Source organism: Phyllostomus hastatus, unplaced genomic scaffold (genome assembly GCF_019186645.2).
Source record: "Phyllostomus hastatus isolate PE091 unplaced genomic scaffold, TTU_PhHast_1.1 phas_scaffold_345, whole genome shotgun sequence".
NCBI lineage: Eukaryota > Metazoa > Chordata > Mammalia > Chiroptera > Phyllostomidae > Phyllostomus > Phyllostomus hastatus.
This window is the reverse complement of record NW_025334024.1, coordinates 1,592,221-1,617,219: the sequence shown is the minus strand read 5'-3', so window position 1 is coordinate 1,617,219 and position 24,999 is coordinate 1,592,221.

Genomic DNA, 24,999 nt, shown 5'->3' with positions numbered 1-24,999 from the left:
GGGCATGAGACGTGGCGAGAATTCTGCATAGACATGGAAAGACTGAAGTGTGAAAAATGCTGAGCAGGCCAGAAGGAGTGGCCTTGGGGACATCTTGTCTCCCAAGTCAGTGTGCGTGCATATGGAGGCACCATCCAGGTTCCAGCTGTTGGTGGGGGAGGGTCTCCCTTTGACTGGATTCTGTATCTGAGATGAAGAAGATCAGATTTGGTGACAACTGGAACTGTGTTTAGGAGAAAATGTCTGTCACTTGAAGCAGCGCTTCCCCCAGATTATCAGAGGATCTTTCTATCTTGTCATCTCAGGCTAAACAGGTCTTAGAAGGGCTGTCCCGACGCTGAGGAGCAGAGCTGATTCCCAAATGCCTCCCTCTGGATGCAGAAGCATAATGTTTAAAATAACTGACCAGTTGATTTTTCCCCCTGTTCTTACCCTTCAACCCTTCAATAAAATTGATGCTCTGGGAAAATGCACCCGTGTTGTTCATGATGCATTCACCCCATTTCATGAGTGCTGGCTGGGCACGTTCCGGAAGTTCTCTCCACCCCAGGAACCTGAGCTTCTAAGCGAAGGACTAGGCGTGCCTCTGTGGTGTGAGGCCCCAGCCCAGACAAGACAACCTTTCCAGGTGGAGTCAGGGATTTCTGCTTCCCCCATCCAGTCTCCCTCTGCCAGTAGATTCCAATATTTGCCCTGGACAGTTTCCCACCATCTCGAGAAAGTTGTGCAAACCCCTCCAGGCTGTGCATTCCCAAGGCTTTGCCCTGGGGGTGAGATGGGACCCCTGAGAGAGCCTTTCCCAGGTCCTGCTGCCCACTTCCTGTGAATCCGGTCACGGAGCTGGGTGCTCTGCTCACCGGGCTGCAAGAAAACTTCAGGGGGAGCCGAGTGGAGGCGGGTCTGCTCTCAGCAGCATCGCTGCCCATTCTGAACACGCACACGCACTGTTCAAGGAATGAGAGAGAACGGAGAGAGTCCTTCAACTTAGGGAAAACTTGTACCATCAAGTGAATATGCAAGATACATACTTTTGCTCCTATAAAGATCCTGTGCTTACCAATATAGTGTGAATGGTTAAGAGTAGGCAAAAAGAGTTAATAAAAACAACTTGTAATAGAGTGCCACAGAATAAAATCCCCCAAACAGTGGAGAGGTGTCTGGTTCGTTCACTCACGGAGAGCTGTGTTCAGTGCCCTGCCATGCCACTTGCTCTGTGCAAATCTGTGCAAATCCATGCAAGTTGCTACCCTCTCTGAGCCTCCAACCCCCTCGTTGGCTGGGTCCACCTCAGGGCTGCCACAGAGCTTAGTGAGCTCTAGGAGCAGCCTCGGGCCGTGCCTGGTAGCGGGGAGGCGGAGAGCCCGGCTGCTGCTCTTGTTCTCCATGGACGCCACCGAGCTCGTGACTGGCGGGGGCGGGGGGGGGGGAGGGCAGACTCATCATTGTCTGCTTCAGTGCTTTGCACATTATTATTTATTATTGCAAGTGCTGGTTGTATTCTGTTAATTTATGTGAGCTGCTGCTGCTCTGTCTAGACTCGCCCTGGCGCGACGGCCAGGGCTGAGGACTCAGTAGGTGACAAGTAAATGCTCCCTCAGTGGATGCCACTGCCTGGCCAGCTGCTGGAGTTGCTCTGAGTTAATCCTTAAGTTCTTTGGTCTCTGGTTTGAAAAAGTTGCCAATTTGGGGCTGAATCCTTGTTACTATTAGTCAAAACCCCATCATGTGGCAGAAAGAAAGCTTTGTAGTTTTTAGTGAAAAAGGCTCATATGTCTGAATTAAAAGGACCGCTATACAGTGTAGGTGAAGGGGTCTTTCTTTAGAGCTTAGTACGGCCCAGTCCTTACGCACTGTTGCATGCGATTCAAATGCCAGACCACGCCCTGTGTCACCAGAGGTGGAGTGGGAAGAGGGTGCGGATCTGCCCCACACGCCCCAAAGGCAAAGCCAAGAGACTCCTTGGGTCTTTGGGGAGGATGAAGGCCAAGGGTGTTCTCTAGACAAACCACACTCACATGTGATGCATGTGTTCCTAAAAATCACCAAACTGTGCAAAATCATGTAATTAACAGCCACAGGGCTTGTGGGAAAAATGGGGTTGTGGGCACAGCACTCAAAACTTCATCAGTGACATGGAAAGATAAGAATCTAATAAACACGGAGCCCTGGTCCTGTGTTGAATGGTTAAACAGTAAACACGTCACCAGGCAGAGTTCGCTGGGACGCGGGCCTGGGAGCATCGCCACGGCCAGGTCAGATGCCTGGTGGTCCCCGAAGTGGAGGGTGTGGCCTTCGCTCTCTGAGAGGCACTGGGACCAGCCCCTTGGGCTTTGAGGTGTGTGTGTCATGTGTTCAGCAGACGCTGTTGTCTGCGCACGAGTGCTCCTGGCGGACGGGGTTGTATGTGAGATAACATGCCCTCTGTGTTACGTTCAGACTGATCCCTCACACATCAGTCACGTTGGAGCAAATTCACGTTTTCAAAACAAGCATTGCAGCAGGGCCATTGTGCTGAGGGCCTGAGCTGTCTTACAGAGTTTCTTCAGAAGAATGATTGCTTTTCTCAGCCAGAGACTGTTGGAAAAATGAAAAGCAAAACAAAAGAAGGCAAACAAAACACAGACTTGGAGCACTGTGGAAGTCTGTGACCCCGTCCAGACGCAGAGAGGAGGCCAGTCAGTGCCTCTCGGCTGTCCCTTCCTGGAGGGAGGGCCGTTCCCTCACAGGCGCATCCCCAGGTCTGCTAACTCTTGGGCAGGGAAGAAAGTGTGGTTTCACATTTCCACAATTCCGAAAAACACACCAAATTCCTCCCCGGCTGGAGTGCTGCGCAGACTCTTGGGGAATTCAAGCTGATGAGGCGAGAGAGGCTCAGTGAGGTTGCTGCAGATGTGTTTGGTGGGGCCTGGGAAAGCAGACTCGGGAGGCAACTCGGGGTCCGTGGGGTGTCTTGGTGGACACTCCTCTAGGAGAGGGACATGGGACAGGGCCAGCCTTGTCCACTGCTGATGGGCAGGAGCATGCGCACTCCCCTCAGACACGCCCATGGTCAGGATCCACTTCTGTGACATCCTGGTGGGTGGCTTGGTATCTCCAGCTGTCCACATATGACAAGCCTGGGCAGGATGCTTCGTGCTGCCCATCCCTCCGCCCATCTTCAGGGGAGCTGAGGACAGCGGCGCTCGCTCTTGGCCCCTCCGGGCCCCATCAGCTGTTAGAGGACACTCCCAGCCTCTCCATCTGCTTTGCATCGTGGCCTGGAGAGCCGAAGCTTCACAATCACTCCCAGCCACATGGTTTGGAAGTTGCCCTCTGTGAGCTGGCCGTGTGATGACTTCAGCTGGCCACGCTCTGCGTGGCCATGGCACAGGACCCACCACCTGCCACCCATTCTAGCTCAGAACTGGGAGAGCGCTCAGGACCCCAGGGTCTCTCTGTCCACCCCCCGCCCTGACCTTCGGCTCCCCTGGCCACCACCAGCCCCAGAAGAGACTGCGGTGGCTCCCACCTCCTTGGTCATTCATTCACTGGGACTCAGCCAAGAGGCACACTCCACACGGAGTGTCGGAGACCCGGATGGCTAGCTGCTTCCATCACTCCCTTCCCGGTGACTGGAGTCGATGACTCTGCCCTCCCCAGCCCCAGTTTTCTCTCATGAGAGCAGGATTCAAAGCAACAAATGCTCAGGTTCTTTGCAAATGTTAGCATCACATGTGATGTCTCCATGGGTTTGTCTTGTGTCCCTGAACGGGTCTGAAGATCCACCAAAGCCGGCCTGGTGGTATCGATGGTGAGTGTTAGATCATGGCCAGAAGGCCAGCTGGGGCCCAGTCCTGCCTCTGCCGCAGGCTGTGCTGTGGCCAGCCGTGGGACTCGGTTGCAGCAGCAGTCTAGTGAAAATACTGGGCTTCCTGGACCTGTGTCACGACTCCAAATGGTCCTGAATCTCAGGCTCCTCCCCTGGGAGCAGTAGACCAGCACCTGCCTCGCAGAGTTTGTGGAGCTCCAAGACGGCGACGTGTGTGCACTGGCCTTCTGTCTCAGAGCTTGGCTCGGGTGCCACTGCCCCATGGCTGGCAGAATGCTGGCCCCCAAAGGCTTCCGCATCCTGGCCCCCAGAAACTTGTGCATATGTGGTCTTACATGGCAAAAGGAACTTTGCAGGTGTGATTGAGTTAGGAGGCTTGAGGTGGGGAAGTGACCCCGGACCCCCGAAAAGGGGGGCAGGAAGGTCAGAGAGGAGCGGAGAGGAGAGAAGACAGCGTCTCAGGGAGTTAGAGAGAGCTGTGAAGATGCTGCCCTTCTGGTCTGCAGGACGGAGGAAGGGGCCAGGAGTGAGGCCGGCGGCAACCCTGGAAGCTGGAGAAGGCCAGGGAGGGAGTCCTCCCCTGGGGCCTCCTGAGGAGCCAGCCCAGGGAGACCACGGTGGACTTCGGCCCTCCAGACTGAGGAGAACCCTCTTGTGTTGCCTTAAGCTGCCCGGTTTGTGGTCATTTGTTCCAACAGCCACAGGTCACTGAGACACCCCCTCTCGCATTCCCCACTCCTTTCCTGGACTGTAAATATAAGCCCAGGGGTGAGACTGTGGATGTCGGCTTGATTACCGCTCTGTTCCGAGGTCAGGTAGTATCGGCTGAAACGCACGGCCCCCGCTCTGCCCTGGCCGACTGCAGTTTCCGCAGCCTGCTGAGCTACACGATGCTTCTGCATGTGGTGTCCGTGTTGTCTCCAGGTCCTCTCAGTGTGCCTGTCCAGTGTCACACACGCCGCAGACTTGCACAGCAGGGCTGCTGGGGTCAGCTCCGGATACCGCTGGCTCGCTCCAGCTCTGTTGCCACTTACCAAAATATTTTTGGCACTGTTAAAAGCATCCATATTTCATTCATTTGAATGTTCCCAGTGGTGACTTTTATCTTGCAAGGGTGGATTTGAGTTTCAGCACAAAATGGAAATGTCTGGAATGGAAACTCACTGAGTGTCCTTGACGGGTGACTGCCCGGCTGGATGCCCAAGTTTCTCTGGCAGAGTGGGAGCTGGGAGCCCCCCTGGTGGCCCTGGGGGAGGACTATGTGAAGCAAGACACAGCATCGGGCCGGCAGGGTGCTCCACACACAGCAGGTCTCCAGTGGAGGCCCCGGTGCCTGCAGAGGTCTGCGTGGGCGTGGGTGCGGTGAGGGCGCTGCAGAGAGATGCGGGGAGGCCCCGTGGTCGGCTCCAGCAGGAGGGTCGCCAGCATGTTTGGGGTGACGGTGGTGTCACAGCAAAGCCACTTTCATGGTGTGTGTGGCTTCGCTGTTAGTAAATGCAGTCTCATGACGAAACGCCCCCCTCAGGTGTGGCTGGTCACAGCATTGGGTCATTCCACAGCCACTCAGGAGACGGTGTGGAGACCATGGTGGGCTGCGGTGGGGCTCCCTTCCAGGTATTATTTGATGGCCTAAGAAGAGAGCATTCTTTCTAGGGTGTCCTGTGTCCAGTGACGTTACCCGTAACCTCCCATTTCAGCAGCCCTTCTGCTTGCGAACAATTTTCACACAGTCTTTCATTTCCCTTTTGTGCCCCTCCCTGTCAGGCACCCCAGAGCTTGGTGGGGTCAGAGCCCAGGGATCCGAGGCCCTGAGCTGACAACTGAGTCATGTGCTGGTGAGACATGCTGACCGGCCTCTGAGTCCAAGCAGGAAGCAAATTCTTGTGCTGCTGGGACATGGAAGTGATAAGATTTAATGTGTGTTCAATATCAGAAACGTCTTTCTGTGGCTCTCTGATAGTATGTTATTGATAACACACTGAAGTAGCACAGTGGTCCCAGTGGATAAGATTTGAACGTATCTCTTCCATACTTCTTTTTGTGTAAATGGATTTTTTTATACCCACTGTCTAAATACTTCGGAGTGTTCCTCAGACTGTGGCCATCCTTCCTGATGGGATGAATTGTGTCTTGGTGACCTTCCTTCAGTGGCTGCATGGCGCCCTGGTGTGTGGGTGTGGTCGGCAGACTCTGGCGGAGGGTCTCCCGAGACGTGCCAGGTGCTTTCTGGGCCTGAGACGCAGAAATGAAGAAGAGAGATGAGATCTGTGCGGGTGCGTCAACGTTTATGTGATAAATCCCTCATCGATGGATTTAGGGGACCCAGTTTTTCCTACTACAAACCCAAGTCTCAGTGAGCATCTTTATTTATCCATCTCTGTGTGAGTGTCCTGTCAATGCTTTAGAGTAAGTTACCAACAGTGGGGTCACACAGCCAGGAGTAAGCCCATTGAAAATTTGGACACGTGTTTAAGTAACCCCTAAAAAGCCTGCAGCTGCTTCCATTTTGCCAGCCCGGGATTTCCCCACGCCCCTGTTGCCCAGCACAGCCACCAGTGTGACCCTGCTGTCTCATTCAGGACACGTCTCGTCTCAGGCGCTGGTCATGGCTGGCTAGTCAGGCGTGATAACTGCTCGTGTTTTCTTTGCTCCGATGACGTGGCCATGAGGAGCACGGGTGGGGAGGCCCCCACAGTGCAGTGTGGGGGAAGGGGCGCCCCCTGGGGTCGGCAGGGAAGACTGCTGGCCGGACCTCAGCATTCCTTGGCACAGGACCCTGGAAGAACCTCTGAGTTCCTCCGTAGGGCCCGTCGCTCCCCCTTTATCTCATGAAGGCTCCTTGTCCTGAGCTCATATCTGCTCAAGACTTTTCTCTGACCCAAACTGCTGGTCCATGGCTTTGTTCTCCTGCGTGACGTTTGGGATTTCAGTGCACTCAGATGTCATCTCAGATGTTGGGAAGAATTTGAGGCTCGTTGACTGTTGTCAGTGACACCGCTGGAGAGGGTTCACTCCAGGTGACTGGCGTTGGAAGGGGCCTGATGTTGGACGGAGCGCTGCACCGTGCCTCTCTGCGCAGCCTGGGGCATCCGTGCCGCTGGGAGCTGGCTCGCCTCAGGGTGAAACACCCACGCAGGCCCACCTATTCTGACAACCAGAGCTGCTTATTCCTGATTACTCGGCTGCCCAGCAGCCACTGGCTGGGTGCTGGGACCTCATGAGCCACAGGGTGCAGATCAGGCCTCAAGGACCTTGCTGTTTCATAGGGGCAAAGATGTGTCATTTTGTTTTTTGTGATCGGCTGATTAACGGCCCCACAAAATGTCCCCAGGATCACATACAGTGGGACTGGCCCACAGCATCTGTCTGTGACAGGATGCCAGCTGCTGTATTCAAAGCCGTCCCTGTCACTCGGGGGAGGCCCTGAGGAGCAGGGTCAGATCTGGATTTCTTTCCAGTCTGGCCCTGCCCCTGCCCCTCACCGCCTCTACAGGCATGGACAGCTGCCTTCTCACCTCCCAATTTCTGTAATTTCAACACAATTTCAAACACAAATTGCTGCAATAGAGCCAAGGCATTCCTAAGGGGCACAGCTGACATGGGGCCTTGGGATGACATGGGCAGAGTCGTCTCCGGCTTGGCCATGAGGCTGGGTCTAGATGGGGGTTTGTTCTTGGCTTCTAGTCTGGACAGAAGGCAGGGTGGGAGCCAGAGGGTGGAAGCTGTGTCTCTGCAGGGCTATGCCACCTCCTTCCCTCCGGCTCTTTCTCTGGGTTCTGGGAGGGACTTGGTTGTCATGAGCTGGGAAGACAACTGCATGTCTGGGCTCTGTGTGCAATGCCAGTCCCTTCTGGAAGGACCATCAGCCAGTTGCTTGCGGGCTGATGGAAGGCTTGGTTTGCAGAAAGACAGTTAACCAGAAGTCTACCTGTGGATGGGAATGTGAAGAACAGTTTCTGATCCCTCAGGAGGGCCTGTGCCCCAGGCAGCCTCAGCAGACAGGTAGGATCTCGTGGAGGGGGAGGTCCTCGATGAGGGGTCCTCAAAGACCCCCGTAGGCACTCGTCAGCTGTGTGGCCTCTTGGACAAGTGACTATTCTGTGCAAGTCTCAAATTCTTCACCTGCAAAGGGGGCAACAACCCCCGGGTCCAGGGCCTGAATGCAGAGGGCTCACTGCCTGGGCCAGCGTCGGAGGCCGGCCTTTGAGCAGAGCCGGAGAAGCTGCTTTTCTCTCTGCTCGGAAACAGACCCACTTTCTCATTCGCTTCCTCTGGCCTAATTGATGTCTTGGAAAAAAAAAATCAGAAACAGTAGTCCTTATTTTCTTGTCAGTTTTAATTTGTAATTTTCTTAACCACACAGCTTCCTGGGTTTTATATGAAAGGGTTGAAAATACAGATAAATTCTGTGTTCCTGGCAAGAAGCACCCTGCTATAACAGTCCATCAAAGTAGGCCCAACAGATACACTGCAGGAGCCGACCCCTGAGGACCTATTCACTGTTGCTGATTAGGAAGAGAAGGGAGAGGAGACCTGGCTGACCGGCCCGGAGTCCCCTCCATCCAGAGATCCTTTCCTGCCCACGACAAGTGGGCCCCTGGGCAGGCGTCTAGCCAGGCGCCCCTTAATCCAATCTGTTTTCCTTTTTGAGAGGATTAAGTGGTATTACGACTAAAAATGCCAGGTGGTGAGCGCCCAGACTTTTGTTGCTGGATTAAGGCAAGTGCCTCTGAATGAGGAATGTGCATGAAGCTTCGTCCTGGTCTTGGCCACGGCAGAGGGTGTAGGGATGAAATCTGTCTCCTGAGCTCAAAAACCTTGACATCTGTGGACAGGCTGGTGGGAATATAACTACTGGTGCCGGCAACTCTGGGTGCCGTAGGGGACTGAGACAGTCTTCCCGTGAAGTTTCAAAGGCTGCGATACCATAAAACGTGGGCTGAAAACCTTTGCCCCTCGGCAGGGGAAGTGATGAGGAAACCTGTTGTCTGTCCAGGGCTTTGAGCAGAGGGAGCCGTTTGCCATGAACAATCAACTCAGACCTCACCGTGTGTGGGTCTGGTGCCCGCATTTATGCTGTCTGCGTGGCACAGAGTCACGAAGACAGGAATTCACTTAAAGCTGAGGCCAGAATGCGGGGAGCTGGTAAACGCATATACATTCTCTCAGCTCGATGTCGCTGGGACATGCCCAGAAAACAGCCCCTCCCGGACAGGAGCACACGGTAAAAACCACATTAAGAAATGAACTCTCCTGAGGAATAATTAACCAACAAGGACCAATACTCTGTCAACCAGAAATAACAAACAATATGAAATAGATGTGTTTATTTAAAATTATGACATATAAAAGGATTCAGAACGAAAGACCAGAACAGGAGAAATGGTTTTGGAATTGAACCAGTGGAATTTATTTAAATGAAAAATGTAGTCATTAAAATAAAAAAACTCATTGGATAAGTTAAACTGTAATTCTAACAAAGCTGATGAGAAAAGCAGCCAATTTGGAAGACAGATCTGAGGAAATTACAGTACAGAAGAGAAAAACAGGCCTACGGAAAAGGGGATGGAATCTGTTAGGAAATGGAGGATAAAAGGCCCTGGCCCAGTAGCTCAGTTGGTTAGAGCATTGTCCTGACACCCCAAGGTTATGGGTTCGATCCTCAGTCGGGGAACATACAAGAATCAACAAATGAATGCGTAAATAAGGGGAACAACAAATTTCTCCCCCCATCTCTCTCTCTAAAATCGATTTTTAAAAAGAAAGAAAGAAAAGGGAGGATAGAGTGGAAAAGTCCAGTGACAGCTGCCAGAACACAAATGAACAGGTAGAACCCGAAAGAAGCAATATCGGGAGATGTTTGGGAGGGGCAGGGGCCTTGCCCTACCGGTTATCGAACCATCCCCCAACGCTATGCGGATTCAGAAGCACGTGCAGAGAAAGGTCAGAGATTAAAAAAAAAATGAATAATAGAGTCTAACATATGAAAGGAGAATTTAATTTAGGAAATTGGTAACATTTCAAATGGAGGAAAGGATCATTCAGAAATATTGTTGGTACCATTAGTCTACCTTTTGGAAACACAGAAAGTGAGAGCCCTACCTCACACACAAAATAAATTCCGTATGGACTGAAGAGCTGAATGCTCTGCCGTCCTCGGCATGCTCCCTCATTACAGATGGAAATACGTCCCCGAGCCGTTGCTCTGTAAACCAGCCACACTAGTCGCCTTGTGACCAAGAGCAGGACCTGCAGCTTCTGGTGTGGTTTCCGATCTCTGCTCCTCCGCCCGATGCCGTGTGGCCGCGGGCACGCTTGTCAGACCAGGCCCTCACGCCCCGTCTGTGAGAGGCGTGAGCCCGTCAGCCCCGTCTGTGAGGGGCATGAGCCCGTCAGCTTCGCAGCGCTGCGTGGCGGGCAGAGCCTGCCTGCCGAGGGACTGTCTGCTTGCCTGCGTGGCAGCCGCGATCTGGCTCCCACCAGCTGGGCTCTTGATGGCTCTTTCGAGCAGGGAGCCGCCTACCCCCAAGGGTGTGAAGTTTTGTTCCTTTTCAGAATATGCTGACGGTCACCAAGCTGGAACACGTGCTGGACACAGCCAGAACCCGTCTCCTGAATGGGCAGCATGACCTCAGTTGGGAAAACACTCCAGTAATTGTCTCCAGGCCCCGGGGCAGCCTTTGATCAGGAAAATCTCTGTTTATTCTATGATATAAATATGGAAGAAATCCATTTGTTCCAAAGTGGATGCAAGTAAACCCCAGTGGATGTGCCTGCCACGCCAAGCTGCCAAGAGCTGCGAGGGGAAGGGAATGCCAAACCAGCCAGGGAACGAGTGGCCTCTCACCTGCAGCCCGGGCCCACTGGGCACTGCTCACACCAGTGGCCCAGGTGTTGTCCCTGAACTGCACTAGCTCATCTTCCTGGGCCCTCCTTATACACAGTTTGGGGTCACTGACACAGTTTGGATCCTTAGCCAGGGCAAGGACTTCCTGCTAGTTCTGTGTGTGTGTGTGTGTGTGTGTGTGTGTGTGTGTGTGTGTGTGTGTTAGCTGCCTTACTCTTCCCAGTGCCTCTGATAGCATCTGGCCTGGGCCTCCTACCCTCCCTGCCTTCATTCTTTCCATCATGTGCATTTACCAGGAGCCAGCCCTGTGCCAGGTGCTAGAAAAACAGCCAAAGCTTAGAAGCAGTACCAGTCTGTCTGGGGAGAAGATGCAAGGTCACACCTAGGGGAGGTTACATGGTGGAGAGGCGCCTCGGCAGCGATGGAGCAGATGGGAGCAGAGGAGCGCCTGGTCTGAACTGTATGAGTGAGGAACAGCAGAATGGGGTGAAGGGGGTACAATGGGCAGGGCAGGAAGTAGTAGCAGTTCGGCACAAAGTGCCAAGCAATTAACAGAGGGGGCAGGTGAGAGGGGAAGCAGGGCCCAACTGTTCTATTAAACCCTTAAACACGTTAATGGAAAGAAGCCCAGACTTTGTTGGGCTTAGAAGTGTCTGCTCTCAGTCATTTACACTTTAGTATGAATTTAAGCCAGGATGTTGCTTTCTGTAGGTTGATTTTCATTTTATACTTGGTTTCTGATTGTGGAACAAAAACTCCGTGCTCCCTGAAAGCATTCCAAACTCTTCAGATTGTGAGAGTGGGATTTGGAAGTAAGAGAGGGGCAGATGATCAGTGATCTGAATATACCATGATGGTTCGGGCCACAAGGCTGAGATTGTGCACCCGGGCTGAGGGACTCTGTGGGCAGGGGCGGTTGGCCAGCTGGGTGCACAGCCCAGGCCCTCTCCGGGGTGGTCCGGGACAGGGCCTTGCCCGGGGGAGCTGAACTGCGTTACCAGCTGCAGCTGTGTCTGTTTGTTGACTGCGCTGTGTCTAACATCGATAACCACGCACAGTGTTGCCATGAGGTGCTGTAAATAGAATAAAATATTACTAAATATTTGCTTGGCGTCAACCTAGCTCTCTGAAGTCCTGTTGGGAGGAAGTGAGAAGATAAGGGATCGCATGCGATTAATGCTGGCTGCCTTTGCTCTCACGAGGGGGATGCAATCTGTCTTGTCCCTCCAAATGCCTTTGCCTTCGATACATTACATTTAAGTTTTCTTGCTATTTGAGGCTCATTTTTCTATCTCAGTTTTCAAGGACAGATGTGATCATTGATGCAACACATGCTGCATTTGAAATGTTTTAGGTTAATTTTTGCCTTTGATCCCCAAGGATGTTGAAGATAGGACGCGTTTTCTCAGTTTGCCTCCATGATCGCCACGTGGCCTAGCAAACTCCATTAGTTGTGATGTGAAGGCAGAGCTATGTCCTTGTTTTTCAACCTAAAATAATGGAATGAGGAGCCTGCTGTGTTGGACTTTGTAACACTTTTCATATAACTTTGTGGATGTGCCCCTGAATTTTAGACTAGAGTCTCTCCCCTCAGGCACCAGTTAAATGCCATTGTTCAATCTTAAAGATTAAAAAAAATTTTTTTAACTTTTTTTTTTTAACCTTAAGTGACCTGAAGTCCTGGGGGAGGGGATCAGTTTGGTTTTACAGTGGCATCAGTCGGGGTTCAGAAGGCGGTCGTTTGGGAAGTGTCAAACACACACACACGGGGGTGCGTCACTGCCGTCCCCCCGCCCCCCACCACCCAGCGCTCAGCCTCGGGGTGGCCATTGCTGTGCTCTCTGCCCCCCACCTCCCCTCCCATCGGGCTACATGGGGCAAATCCCGGACACCCTTCCCAGATAATGCGCTGAAATCCTGGCTTCTCTGTGCAGCACCAGCTTTGCTGCCTGACTTTTGCCAGCCTCACGTGGCCCCTCTACACCAGCCAACAGCTGTCCTCACGTGTTTGCTACTGTCCTTTAGGGGCACCTGGGAGAGGCCCAGGGCAGAGGGCTCCTGCTGCTCAGTCTCACCTTCTGGATGTCTGAAGGGAGCTTTACCGCCAGGGCCCCAGGGGTCCAGGAAGATAGCACACCAGAGTCGGGGTGTCAGGCCCCGGCTGGGCCTCTGTGTCCCAGAGCACCTCCAGAGCCAGGTAACTGCTGTGCAGGGAGATGCTGGGGAGACTGAGGTGGGGCTGGCACCCCTGGTGCATAGTGGGTGCTGGAGAAGGCTCTGGGTGGGGCAGGTAAGAGAGGGACACTCGCTGTCAGGCCACTGTCGGGCTTGTCCCTTCAGAGTGAGGTCGGACCCCTCCTGGGTTCCAGTGTGCTTGCCCAGTTTATCAAGCCAAATTCTCCACCTTCCCCGGTGGGGTCAGTAGAGGCTGGACCTAATTCTGTTGCCATTTTGGGAGGAGAGAACAGAACTCATCTAAAAGGGAGTGTTCTCCAAGGTCACACTGCCAACTGTGTCCCTTGTTGCCATAGGGCAAGGGCCAGAACATTCGTTCCCCTTTGCAGGGTGGCACCCAGCCCATTCCTCTGCGCTGTTCCAGGGAGGGCATGTGGGAAGGCGAAGGTACCTTTCCACGGGGCCTCCAATCCCTTCCTGGGCCACTTCATCCTGCCTGGCGTCGGATGGGGTGTGTGGAGGTTTCCCTGGGTCCGTTTCCACAGAGAAGACTGCAGCCGTCTCAGTGTCCCCTTGTCTGTTGGGCTGGTATGCCCAACCCCTTGCAGATACTGTTTGTCCAGCCCCTGCCTCTCCCCAACCCTGCAACAGCACAGCGCATCTGGGCAGAGCTGAGAGAATCACTCATCTTGCTCTTTATCGGCCCTGCTCAGGGCTGCCAGCCTTTGCAAGGCTCAGTCCAGGTGGAGAGGGATGTAGTAACATCTGGGTATGTCTGAGACTCAAGCTAAGAGAACATGTTTCACAAAGAAGCAAGAGGACTGATGTGTCAGGTGGTCTTACTGCCGAAGAACTGCTCCCCTCTCCTGCCCCATTGCTCCCCGGGACACGGATAATACTGGCTGTCAGGGCCCAGCTCCTGGCCCACCCTTAGCACTCACACATGCTGGGAAGATTCTGTTCTCTCTTTAGGTCCCAGTTCCTCATGGTAAAACAGGGGCAGAGCTCGTCTTTAAAATCTTACACTCAGCGGACTCCTACATATACTCCAAAGCCCACGTCACATGCCCCTCCTCTCAGGGTTTGCTGGCCTCAGGGTCTTTGTTGTGTCCCAACGTAGAATCTGCCACGTGTCACATACCTCTGTCACTTCCTGTGGGCAGGCAGGGAGACAGCTCCCGACATATCTGCAGATTCAAAAATCATTTATCGACTGAACAAAAGCAGAGAGTACAAACTACCCCAAAGCTGGTAGCCTTCTTGGGGGCCCTCATCAAATGGGCCTGTTTTAAAGGAGCTCTTGTTCTTTCCTCTAAGTGCAAAATAATGCCTGGGAAGCCCACTTTCCGGAAGGGAACCTGAGCCGGGCAGCTGCCGCAGTGCACCCCCCGCCCACCGCAGAGGCCCTTGCCCACCCCGGGCCTGGTTTCAGTGGGCCGGATGCGCCCTCCAACACTTTATCTTCCCCGAGTTGCTTTTGTCTGGTTTCAGTTCTGACCTCCTTGCCCACCAGCCTGCCCGGTTGGACTGAGAGGGTTGCTTGCTGTTGACCGGAACTGGGTTTCTGGGTGAGGCTCGCTCATCAGGGGAGAGAGGGAGAATGTCCTTGGGGGGCTGCCTGCTCGGCCAGTGTCCCTGAGAGGCCGACGGTGTGGGGCTGGCACCCTCCCACTTGTCTGACCGCTGTTTCTTCCTCCCACAGGCAGGCTGCCAGGTGAGGCCCCTGAATCCAAGGGAAACTCACATTTCCCAGTGTGGTGGCATCACACCCCCTTCTCCCCCCGGGCACTGTGACTCTGGGCCACCGTGGGTACCTGAGAGCAATGAGTGGTCCTGGTGGCAGTTGTCACTTGCTGGGACCGTCCCCTGGACTTGAGGCTTTGCACCTGTCAGCCAGGTGGTGGCAAGGGAGAGGGCTGGGTGCTGTCGGCCTCTCCTGAAAACTCAGTGGTTGTATACATTTTCACAGTTAGTAACGGTTTAAGCCCACCTCTAGATGAACACCCTTTTAAAAAGGTTATGACAGTGTGGAGACCTGGGGACTTGAAATATTACAAAACGTGCTGATGAAAAGCAATTTCGAATGACTTTCCTCTCGGGGATCTGACTAGAGCCAAGGTTTGGTTTGGGAATCAGTATTTTGAAGGGCACTCAGGGTGAAGGATCTGCCCTCTGTGCTGCTTTCTCCTTTTAGTGGGCCCCCGAGCTCTGTGGGGAGCTTGCTAAATTACAAGTAACTGAGCCCCTCCACTCCCAGGTGGAGCCAGAGCCTAGAGTGGTGCTCAGGAATCTGCATTGCAAGCCAGCCCCCCCGCCAGGCCCCCCCCAGGACCCCACTGTAGGTGGTCCTCTGACCACGCATCGGAGATCCCCGTCCGGGTCATCAGAAGGGCTGAGTGAGCAGGACTCGTAAAAACGGTGCTCTGCGGCAGCGTCGTGCTGTCGAGCTTTGAAGCCATGGTGCCCAGGAGACGTTGGATAAACCAAGGCTTAGGTGGAAGGACTGGGTCTGGACTTCTGGTTTATTTATTTGTTCATTTTTATTGCAGTGAAATATGCATAACATAAAAGCCACCACGGTAGCCGTTTCTAAGTGTGCAGTCAGCGGCACTGAGTTCCTTCACATTGCTGTGCACCCACCACCCCCGCAGCCCTCAGAACTCCTCATCTTCCCGACCGAGCCTCTGTCCCTGCTAAAGGCCGACTCCCCGCCCCCCTCCAGGCCCTGGAGACCACCGTTCTCCTTTCTGTCCCTGTGGCTGACTCCTCCAGGGACCTCAGATGAGTGGACTCATGCAGTGTTTGTCCCCTTGTGACTGCTTTGTCTCACTCAGCAGAATGTCCTCAGGGTTCACCCACATGGTAGTGAGTGTCAGGACGCCCTCCCTGTTTAAGGCTGGATACTATGCCGCATTGTGTTTTATCCACTCACCTGCTGATGGGCACTCAGTTGGCGTCCACCCCTTGGCTGTGGTGAGCAATGCTGCTGTGAACGTGGATGCACAAATTTCTCTTCGAGAGCCTGCTTTCAATTCTCTGAGTATTTACCCAGAAATAGAATAGCTGGATCACGTGATAATACTACCTTAATTTTTTTGAGGGAGCTGGAGTCGTGGTTTATTGGACACTTGGCATGCTCTGCAACACGGGGAAACGCCTTCCCTGTCGCCTTTCAGAGGTGTAGTTCTAGAACTCACTTCTCATCGGCCACATCCCCTCCTACCTTCAGTCTCAACAGAAGGTGTTCATGCCGGGGCTTTCCTGCCGTGGAGCACAGGCACGGTGAGCCGCAGCCCCAGCTCGCCCGAGTGTTTTTGCAGCCTGGGGTCCTTCCTCACTCTTCTTGACAAATGCCCACTAGCAGGGCATTCACACACCCAGCCCCTGCCCTGCGGGTTTGGGCCAGAGTGGGGAACAACAGCACGTCCACGTATAGGACCTACAGCTACAGACTGTCACAGTGCACAGTGGGGACAGAGGGAGGACAGGAGGTGTTAATTGTGAGGAAGCAACAATCAAGCAAGAGACTGATTTCGACCCAGCTGTGGAAGCGCCGCAGGGCCCCTACATGGGGCATTAAAACTCTGCTCCAGGGACTCGCCCCCGAGGCATGAGTTGACATAGTGGGGAAAGTTAGGGCAGAGGCAGAGGGTCTGGATTCCTCGGGCCCCTGGAGGGGATCATGGCCATCGGTTTAAAAATGTAGTCTCGAAATGTCCAGGAGGAAAGTGCTTTCGAAAGTGTTTAAGACTCACTAATTGAAACATGCAGACATGCTGTTTTGTCCTTAAACTGGGGTCCCTCAGTGAAACCCTGAGTGAAACCCTGTGAGGCAAAGCTCCCAGAATCCCAAGAGCTGCCAGCCAGCCTGGCCGCATGCAGACACTCCAAGGAACGCGGTCGTCCCCGGACACGGCCCAGGCGGCCCAGGCTACCAGCGGCTGGCCATGGGTGTTGGCTGAGCCAGGACACGTCGCCCAGGCTTCAACTGTCAGCTCTTTCTTTTAAAAAATAAGATAAGAAAAGGAAACCCCTGGAGTAAGAAAGCCAAATAATTGCCATGCTGTTCAGTGAAATGGTGGGTATTAGCCTGGGCGTTGCTTGTTATCGGAAAACAAAAACAAAAGCAAAGAAGGACAGAGATCTATTTTGCCCAAAGTAACTTCAACCAGTTACTGGATAGTAAGAAACGCCCCACCCGTCTAGGTCATCGGTAGTTCTGAGAACCTGCATAGAGGATCTTGGTTGGCCTGCAAAGTCCCCATGGTTGTTTAGCCTAATTTATTCAGTTACCTAGCAACAACTTAAAATATGGAGACTGGAGTACACTGGGAGTGTGTGTCTGTCCCCGGTGGAATCATGGAACAGAACTGACCATAAAGTCCCCTGCTCTGAACAGTGGCCCTTTGTGCTGCCCCAGCTCCCTGAGAGATGCTGCCCGTCAGAGATGGTCCTTGAAATGTCTGCGGGGACACTGGCCTCTGGGGAGACACTGCTCCAAGTGACACATGTTAAAATCGCATTTGCTAACGTCCCTTGTCACAGTCACGTCTGTCACACCACTACTAGGGTCTTCCGTGCAGACTGGAGGTGCCAACTGTGCTCATTCTCCAGCAAACAGCCGGTGCTCTGTGCACCCACCGAGCTCTGGTGAGTGTTGTCCGTCCTTGTGCTGGCCCCTTCTCAACTGCAGGCCTCAGTTTACAAGAAATGGAGCTCAGAGTCGGGAAGGAAGCATTAAATACTTTTTAAAACACCTTAGTGTGGGTGCTCATGAGTTAATCACTACTGAAGCTCAGAAGTTGCTTTGGGTAACAAAGTTATAGGACCCAGGAAATTCAGAAAACTTTTTCTTGGTTAACCAACAATTTTGCAAAGGACGTGTTTCTGCAGAGGAGCTAACTATCTTGCACCAAACATAGATTTTCCCAGGTCCGGCATACAGTGAACATTTTAAAAATTAAACTTTCTGCTTCCCCAGCCCTCGGGGGCCGGGAATGGGTGAACCCAGCAGAGAGCTAACTTGAGAGAAAACTGGGCCGAGGGGGTGAGGTGGTAGGCAGAAGGTGCAGGCGTCTGAGACTGTGGATGGAAAAACAATTCTAAGAACGGCAGCAAAAGGAAGATTTCATCTTTAAATGTGTTGGAAAAAAATTAGCATTTTGCTACAATTCCGCACCAGGCACTGCTTTGCACTGGAGCTGATCGTAACCTTCTGAGACGGGCTTCAGTGGTAGAAAAACATCGCGAGGCCTTGAGCAGACCGCAGGCAGGTATCCAGTTTCCAGAGGGTTTTCTCACGTCCCTATAGGGTGTTTTCTCGTGTGGGGTAGGGGGGTGCTGCTGCTCCACACGCCGAGGGGCTGGCCGGAACTGGGCCTCGGCAGCTGTGGATTTTGGCCGCCCCAGAGGCCCAGCACCCCTGTGGCCGATGTCTGCCCGGCCCACTGAACAGCACTGTGCTGGAATCTGCTGCTCCGGCAGGTCTGCTCTGGGCCTGGGGCTGGTGCCTTCCCCGCTGAGTCAGGGGGAGCTGGGCGCCCTCCGTGCTAATCGAAAAGAAACCATTAACCTCTCTACCTGGGTCCCTGGATGAATTTTTTTTTTTAAATGTGAGAATCACTCAGCAACTGGTAAATCCATTCACTCCATTCAGAGAGGCTGTCTGTCGCTTCCTGGGTCTTCTAAGGCCCTAAAGACCCGCCTGCAGCATTGGGACCGTTGCCTTCGCCATGACCGCTCACTGCACGTTTCTTACACAAACAGCCGTCTGATGAGCTGCCAGACTTAAACCATTTGGGTTTCACTGATGATTTTGGACCTGGGGCAAGTTTCTGTCAAGGGGATTGGTTCCAAATGCTGTTCCCTCCTCGCCTGCCACGAAGGCGTCCCGTCGCACGGTGGGTGCCCCCGGCACCGCTGGTCCTGGTGGTGTCTGCCGCCCCACAGAGGGTAAGCAGCCCAGACAGGGTGGCCCACTTCCACACGGTCCGGTTTCTGTCACACTGTCCTGGGACTCAGGTGAGGGAACAGACCAGGTGTGCCAAAAGCCTGGCTCAACACCAGCGTTCCCCAGGTAGGGTCTCTCCTGCCGCCCTGGCAGGGCTGCCGGGCTCCGCACTGCGCACCTGGCTGACACCTCTCTCCGGGCCCCTTTGGGCATAAATTAGGAGGGTGCTCCAGACGGTTCTCCACTATCTCCTGCCACTCTGACACCTTGGATTCAGTGAGGCTGCCTGGTGTTTGGGAAGGAGAAAAAAGAATGGGAAAAAAAGGTAGAATTTGCTGGTAGCTGTGCAGAGTTTTCTCTGAGTGGGGAGTAACTTGTGCCCCCCACCACAGGCGCGGTTGAACTTCGTATTTGCATTTTGGGGAAATGAGTGAGGTGTGTGGGCATGGAGGGCGATCACCACCATCAGTGAGGTCCCCAGCTCAAAGATTTAGGGACATAGCGGCTTAGCTCAGCTGCCATCCAGAAGGCCACGTACTGGGGGCTTAAACAATAGACATTTATTTCTCACAGTTCTGGGGGCCGCAAGTCCAAGGCCAGGGCTGGCTGCTCCAGAGGCCTCTATCCTCCGCTTGAGATGGCCACCTTCCTTATGTATCTTCACGTGGCCTTTCCTCTCGGAGAACGAGAGCTCTGGTGCCTCGTCCCCTTCTGACGAGGACAACAGTCCTGTTCCATCAGGGCCCCACCCCTATGACCTCACTCAACTTTAATCCCTCCCCCCAAAGGCCCCTTCCCCAAATGCAGTCATGTGGGGAGGTAGGGCTGCCAGGCGTGAGCGAGTTAGAGGGACCCGGTTGGGCCCCTCCCACATGTGTATTTGTATTTTCAGCCTGTCTCCATCGCAGCGCAGAGCTTTCTCAAGATCTCTACAACAGGCCATGACCTCACCACCAGGCCCCACGCCAGTGTGCGTGGGCACACTGAAATCGGGGTGTCTTCCTCGTTGGTGTAAGGAGAGGCAGTTTGGCAAGGAATTCTTGAATCCACTCGTCTGGCACCTTAAGGAGCTCCCCAGGCCTTCCCCACGGACATTAGGCTTGGGGAGCGAAGAGGGACACATACGGGAATGGTTGCTGGGTTCTCAGCTCTAATGTCACAGCAAAGAGCAGTCAACAGCATTCACTGTTTCGAGTAAGTTGTCCACGCCCCAGATGGAAGTTCAGGGGGAGTGAGTCTCCATCCTCATGGAACCTCTCACTTCTCTGAGTTCCCTTCTTCCAAGAATTGTCTGTGCCTGCACAGACATGCGCGCCCAGGTCTCCTTTATGCCGGAGGTGGGTTGGACTTCACACATGTTCCCCCTGCTGACTTCATTTAGCTTATCTGCAGTCACTGCACTTCCATAAGCTCGGCCCACTTCATTCCTCTGAACAGCAGTGTCGTACTGCACGGGGAAGGTGACCCTCGCTGATTTCACCTGCTCCCTGCTGCCAGCGTTGGCGCTGAGCTGAGATTTCACTATTTCACATTACACTGCACCCACATCTTTGCACCACACAAACCCAGGATGCAATCGCTGTGTCCATGTAGCTTTTAAATGTTGGTGCATCAGTTTAGATATCCAGTTGCAAAGTTGTCTGCACGTTGTCCGACGCTGATCCTTCTGATCTGTGTTGACCTGGTGGGTGCATGGGGCCCCTCCCTCCCGGCTTCAGTTGGCCTGGTGGCAGTTCTGATGCTGAGAGGACAAAGCAACGGACAGGCCGTCTGTTCCAGCTCAGGGGTGGAGTGTACTTGCATGGTGTAGGCGTCCTTGTGTCTCCAGCCGCAACTCCTGACCCTCCCGGGCTTAGCTTGCTCCCCGGGACCGTGAGCCTGTCCCCTTGTTGGAGCAGTGGGCTCCATTCTCATTTGGGAAGACTTGGGGGACCTGTGTGAAAGAGGGAGGACCTCCGGGTGCCTCATCTGTGCCATTGTGTCTGCAGCCAGCAGGGCAGCAGGGGGCTCTGCCCTGTTGTGTGTGTGTGTGTCAGCGTAGGGGGTGCCCATGGTGCCTGCCCCCAGGAAAGCGGGAGAACACATAAGACGTGCGTACATCTGCAGTGAGGAGTTCCTTCCCAGACCTGTCTCAGAGTAAGTGTGGGACCGGAGGGAGCACCACCGGCCAGCGTCCAGCCGGGTAATGGCTCATCCTTCAAAGTGATGAAAGCGGGGCGCAGGATCGGCAGCCCCTGGGGCGTGGAAATGGAGCACAGAGGATTTATGGAGGTGTGCTCACAGTGCTGTGGACAGAGCAGAGCACCGCTGCTGCCTGCGTGGAAATGGGAGAGGCCACCGGGAGCCATAATTTCTGATCTTGATGTTCCCGAAGTAGAGTTCGGACACACAATACGGAGGCAACAGCTACTTGTGGTCCCCTAGTGCCTCTTCAGTCAGGAGCTGTTAACATGTGTGCTTTGGACTTCCCTGATGGTGGTTTCATTCCTCCACATTTTTTGTTCATTCAGTAGAACTACTGTACAAACACTGACCAAACCCTACTCTCTATTGGAATGGAGGGGAGGACAATTTCTCTGCTGAAACATCCACTTAGGTGGCTGCCCACTCCCCGCTGTTGTTACAGAAGAGAGTGGAATCTACCTGAAGAAACAGACTCCCTTATTCATTTCTGTATTTTTAATCATTTTCAATGACACATCGTAGGACTTCAAAGCTGTCTGCACTGGGGCCTCCATCAGGCACACGCTGAGCCAACTCCTGGGGCTGAGAGTCCACCTAGCACGGTGGGCACAGCTCCGTCTGTTTTCCTCCTCTCAGTGAACGCAGAACCTGTTCATGTGTCACAGGGTGTGAACCTTGATGGGGACAGAGCTGAGTAAGTCTTCCTGGTAAACAGGACACTGGAACTCCCATCCCTGCATCTCCATTCCCCTCCGCTGCTGTTGTTTCTTCCTGGGGCTGGCCAGTCCTCTTTGAAGATGAGCACAACAGTGTCCCCGCAGCAGCGTGCAGACTGTCCTCTGGGTCCGTTCTCTGCCTGGCCTTGTGGGTCTGTACCCTCACCGTGTTAGACCTAGAGTCAGGGGTGTGTACACCAAACCATGTGTGCTCTGCAAGGACAACAGAGAGGATTTTCAAGGGACACTTTGATTACGTAACTGAGACTGGAGACTTGCTGACTTCAGAATCTCCCATGTAAGATGTCACTCCATGTTGTTGAATCAGAAGAGGAAGAAATCATTCCTTTCCTACTCTCACGGGTCTTTGGTTGCCAATATGTGGTCAATTAAAGTTATGGGACTTCCGGCCCAAGAGCACAGGGCTGTGGAGGTTAGAGGGGCACGGTTTTGTGAGTGTGTGAGGCACGGCCACAGCGGTCACAGGAAGGAGTGGCTTTTGAATTGGGTTTTGATGGGGGTCAGAAGGGATGAGCCGAGCAAAAAGGGTGGAGGGAGAGCAGTACTCATACGATAGTTCTCATGGTACAGTCATAATAACAGCTGTAGCTCATTGTGATTCATTATGTACTAACCTATGCATTTGCTTGTTCAATCCATAAACAACCCTGTGATGTAGGGACCATTACGCCATTTTGTAGATGAGGAAACTGAGGTCTAGGAGGCGAAATAAATATCCAAACACAACTAGTAAGTGTCAGGATTCGAGCCTAGGCAACTCCAGAGCTTGTGGCATTAACCAGTATTCCAGAGGCAAGAATGGCGAATTTAAAGGGAACTGTAATGATGGTAGATCAGATTGTTAAATACACGCTTGTTAAAGGATCTTGACAAGACGGACTCATAGCCATTTTTTCAGAAAGGGAGTCTGTCTTGCAGAATGAACTAGCTTCCAGTAGCCAACTCAAACCTCCTGTCAGCAATGGTGAGCAGGCACTTCCAGCTAGCTGACAGCAGACATACAGAGTGCTTTTCACTGTGCAGCGCCCACGGGGGGTGGACAGAGACAAAAACCGTGCTGCTGAGAAAGCCACTGGCTTGAGTAACAAGTCATGCCAAAAAGAGATCGTCTTTGTCTTTTAATTCAAGCCTTTAGCCTGTTTACATCTAATGCGATGCTGATATATTCGTGATGTCACTTCTCCAACATTCCCATCCAAGTTACTATGTGCTTTCTATTTACCCCAACCACTGCATGTAGCTTTTTCTCTTCTTTCTTGACTTGAAAAATGATTATTTTTTTATACTTTCACACCCTCATTTATTAGCTTGATGGTTATAAATACCTTTGTTGTTTTTTTAGGTTGCCATAGAAATTAAAACATGCATCTATGACTTGTTAAACTGTCATAAAAACTAGTATTTCTTAAAAAGATAGACAACCCAATTTTTTTAATGGGCAAAAAGCTTACATAGGCCCTTCATAAAAAGTCTCCAGCTGGCTAGTAAATGTATCCAAAGATGTTCCATGTCATCAGTCATTAGGAAAATGCAAATGTAAACCACAATAAATATGACACATACCAGAATACTTATCATTTTAATCTGGAAAATTTCATTTGATTTATCTTCCAGTTTACTAATTCTTTCCTCTGTTAGGTCTTATTTATTAAGTTCTAAATTCCAGTTATTGTGCTTCTGAGTTTTATGACTCCTTTGTATAGTTTCCACTGTTTCAAAATTCTTGATCTTGTCTCTTTATTTCCTGGAATATTTAAAGAAATTCTCGAAAGTGCACATTCTGATAACCCCATTACCATCTTCCATGGCTCTGTTTCCAATGTCTGTCGTTTCTTTGTTTTTTTATCATGTTGCCCCATCTCCTTGTATGCTGTGTTATTTTGTATTCTGTGCTGGACATTTCACATGAGGAAACATGTAGAGATAACTTGAAGCTTAGGACAATGTCATCTTCCTCCACAAGAGGACTTATGTAAGCTTCTGGGGCATTAGGAATGCCATTATCCCAGCAGACTAGTCAGGGATTATTTATTTTGAAGCTGGCCTCCAGTATCTGCAAGGGATGGACCGTTGCCCATTTTCCTTTACTCCTGGAGCACAGTCCTTCAGGGTCCCAAGCTAGGCCTTTGGTGTTTTCCAGATCCTGTTCCTAGTCTGTGCCCCTTGCACTGGGAGTCTGTTGAATTATCTGTCCAAGTGTCAGCTCCTCAGTTGCCTCCCTGGAATGGGCAGATGACAGATGTCTTGAATGGAGAGGAGACTCCAAGTCAACCTTCCCTCTCTAGATAATGTCCTCCTAAATCTCGCTCCTACAATTCTTCACTGCTGTTAACTTGCCTTCAAATCTTTTTCATTTTTTTGTGTGTGCATTTTGTCCAACTTTTCTAGTAGGTGGGCTGGTCCAAACGATCCATTCCACTGTGACTAGAAGAGGTCTCTAAAACAGCATCTGGACCCAGGAGAGCTGCTGACTTAGAAGGTATGTAGGGTCAGCAAGCTACAGTGACCCCTCAGGAACTTCAGTGTGGAAAAGTCAGATTCTTGAGAGTGTTTGCATGTCCTTCAAAAATGCTTGGTCCTGCTTAACAGTGCAATAAGGTGACAGGTGAGGCTTGTCTTGTGGGAGGCTAGAGGACCCCATCAGAAATACTAGGAGGGCATCTCTTGTAGAAGGTGGGAAGTTGACTAAGTCAATGGCTGTGAAAGTTCTTTCCAACACAATGGACTCCAGCACAACACAGACTCCAAGGGAGTCTGGCCAGAGCTGTAATTGCCTGTAGCTCACCGGTAGGGCATGCTCCCATCTCCAGATTCCTGGGCCACAATGATGAACTGCTTCCCTCGGACCACATGGAGCAGCTGCCTCTTACTCTGGAAGCAGGGAGGCTGGCCTCAGCTCCTCTCCTCAAACAGGTGTTCCCCACTCACACAGTGGGATACAGTACCCACCCTCTGCACCTTGAGACAACAATGAACTGGCAGCTAGGACCAAAGCAATAATTCAGATATTTTAACCATAAACTTCTCCTTTGCTTCTGTTAAAAAAAAAAACACTTGGGAAAAGCTGCTGTATCACTATAAATGTGGTGTTTCACTGTTGCCAAGACTCTGTGTTTTCCCACATAGTCCTTGGATCCTTCCACAGCCAGTGTTATTGCCATCCCCATTCCACTGACCTGCAGCCTGAAGCTCAGAGAGAGGGGCCAACTTGCTGAATGTCCTCAGTTTGCGGGAGCTAGTTAGCGTTGGTATTGTGTAAGCACGTGAGGGTTGGCGGGTGTTTTTGTCTCTTTCGTCC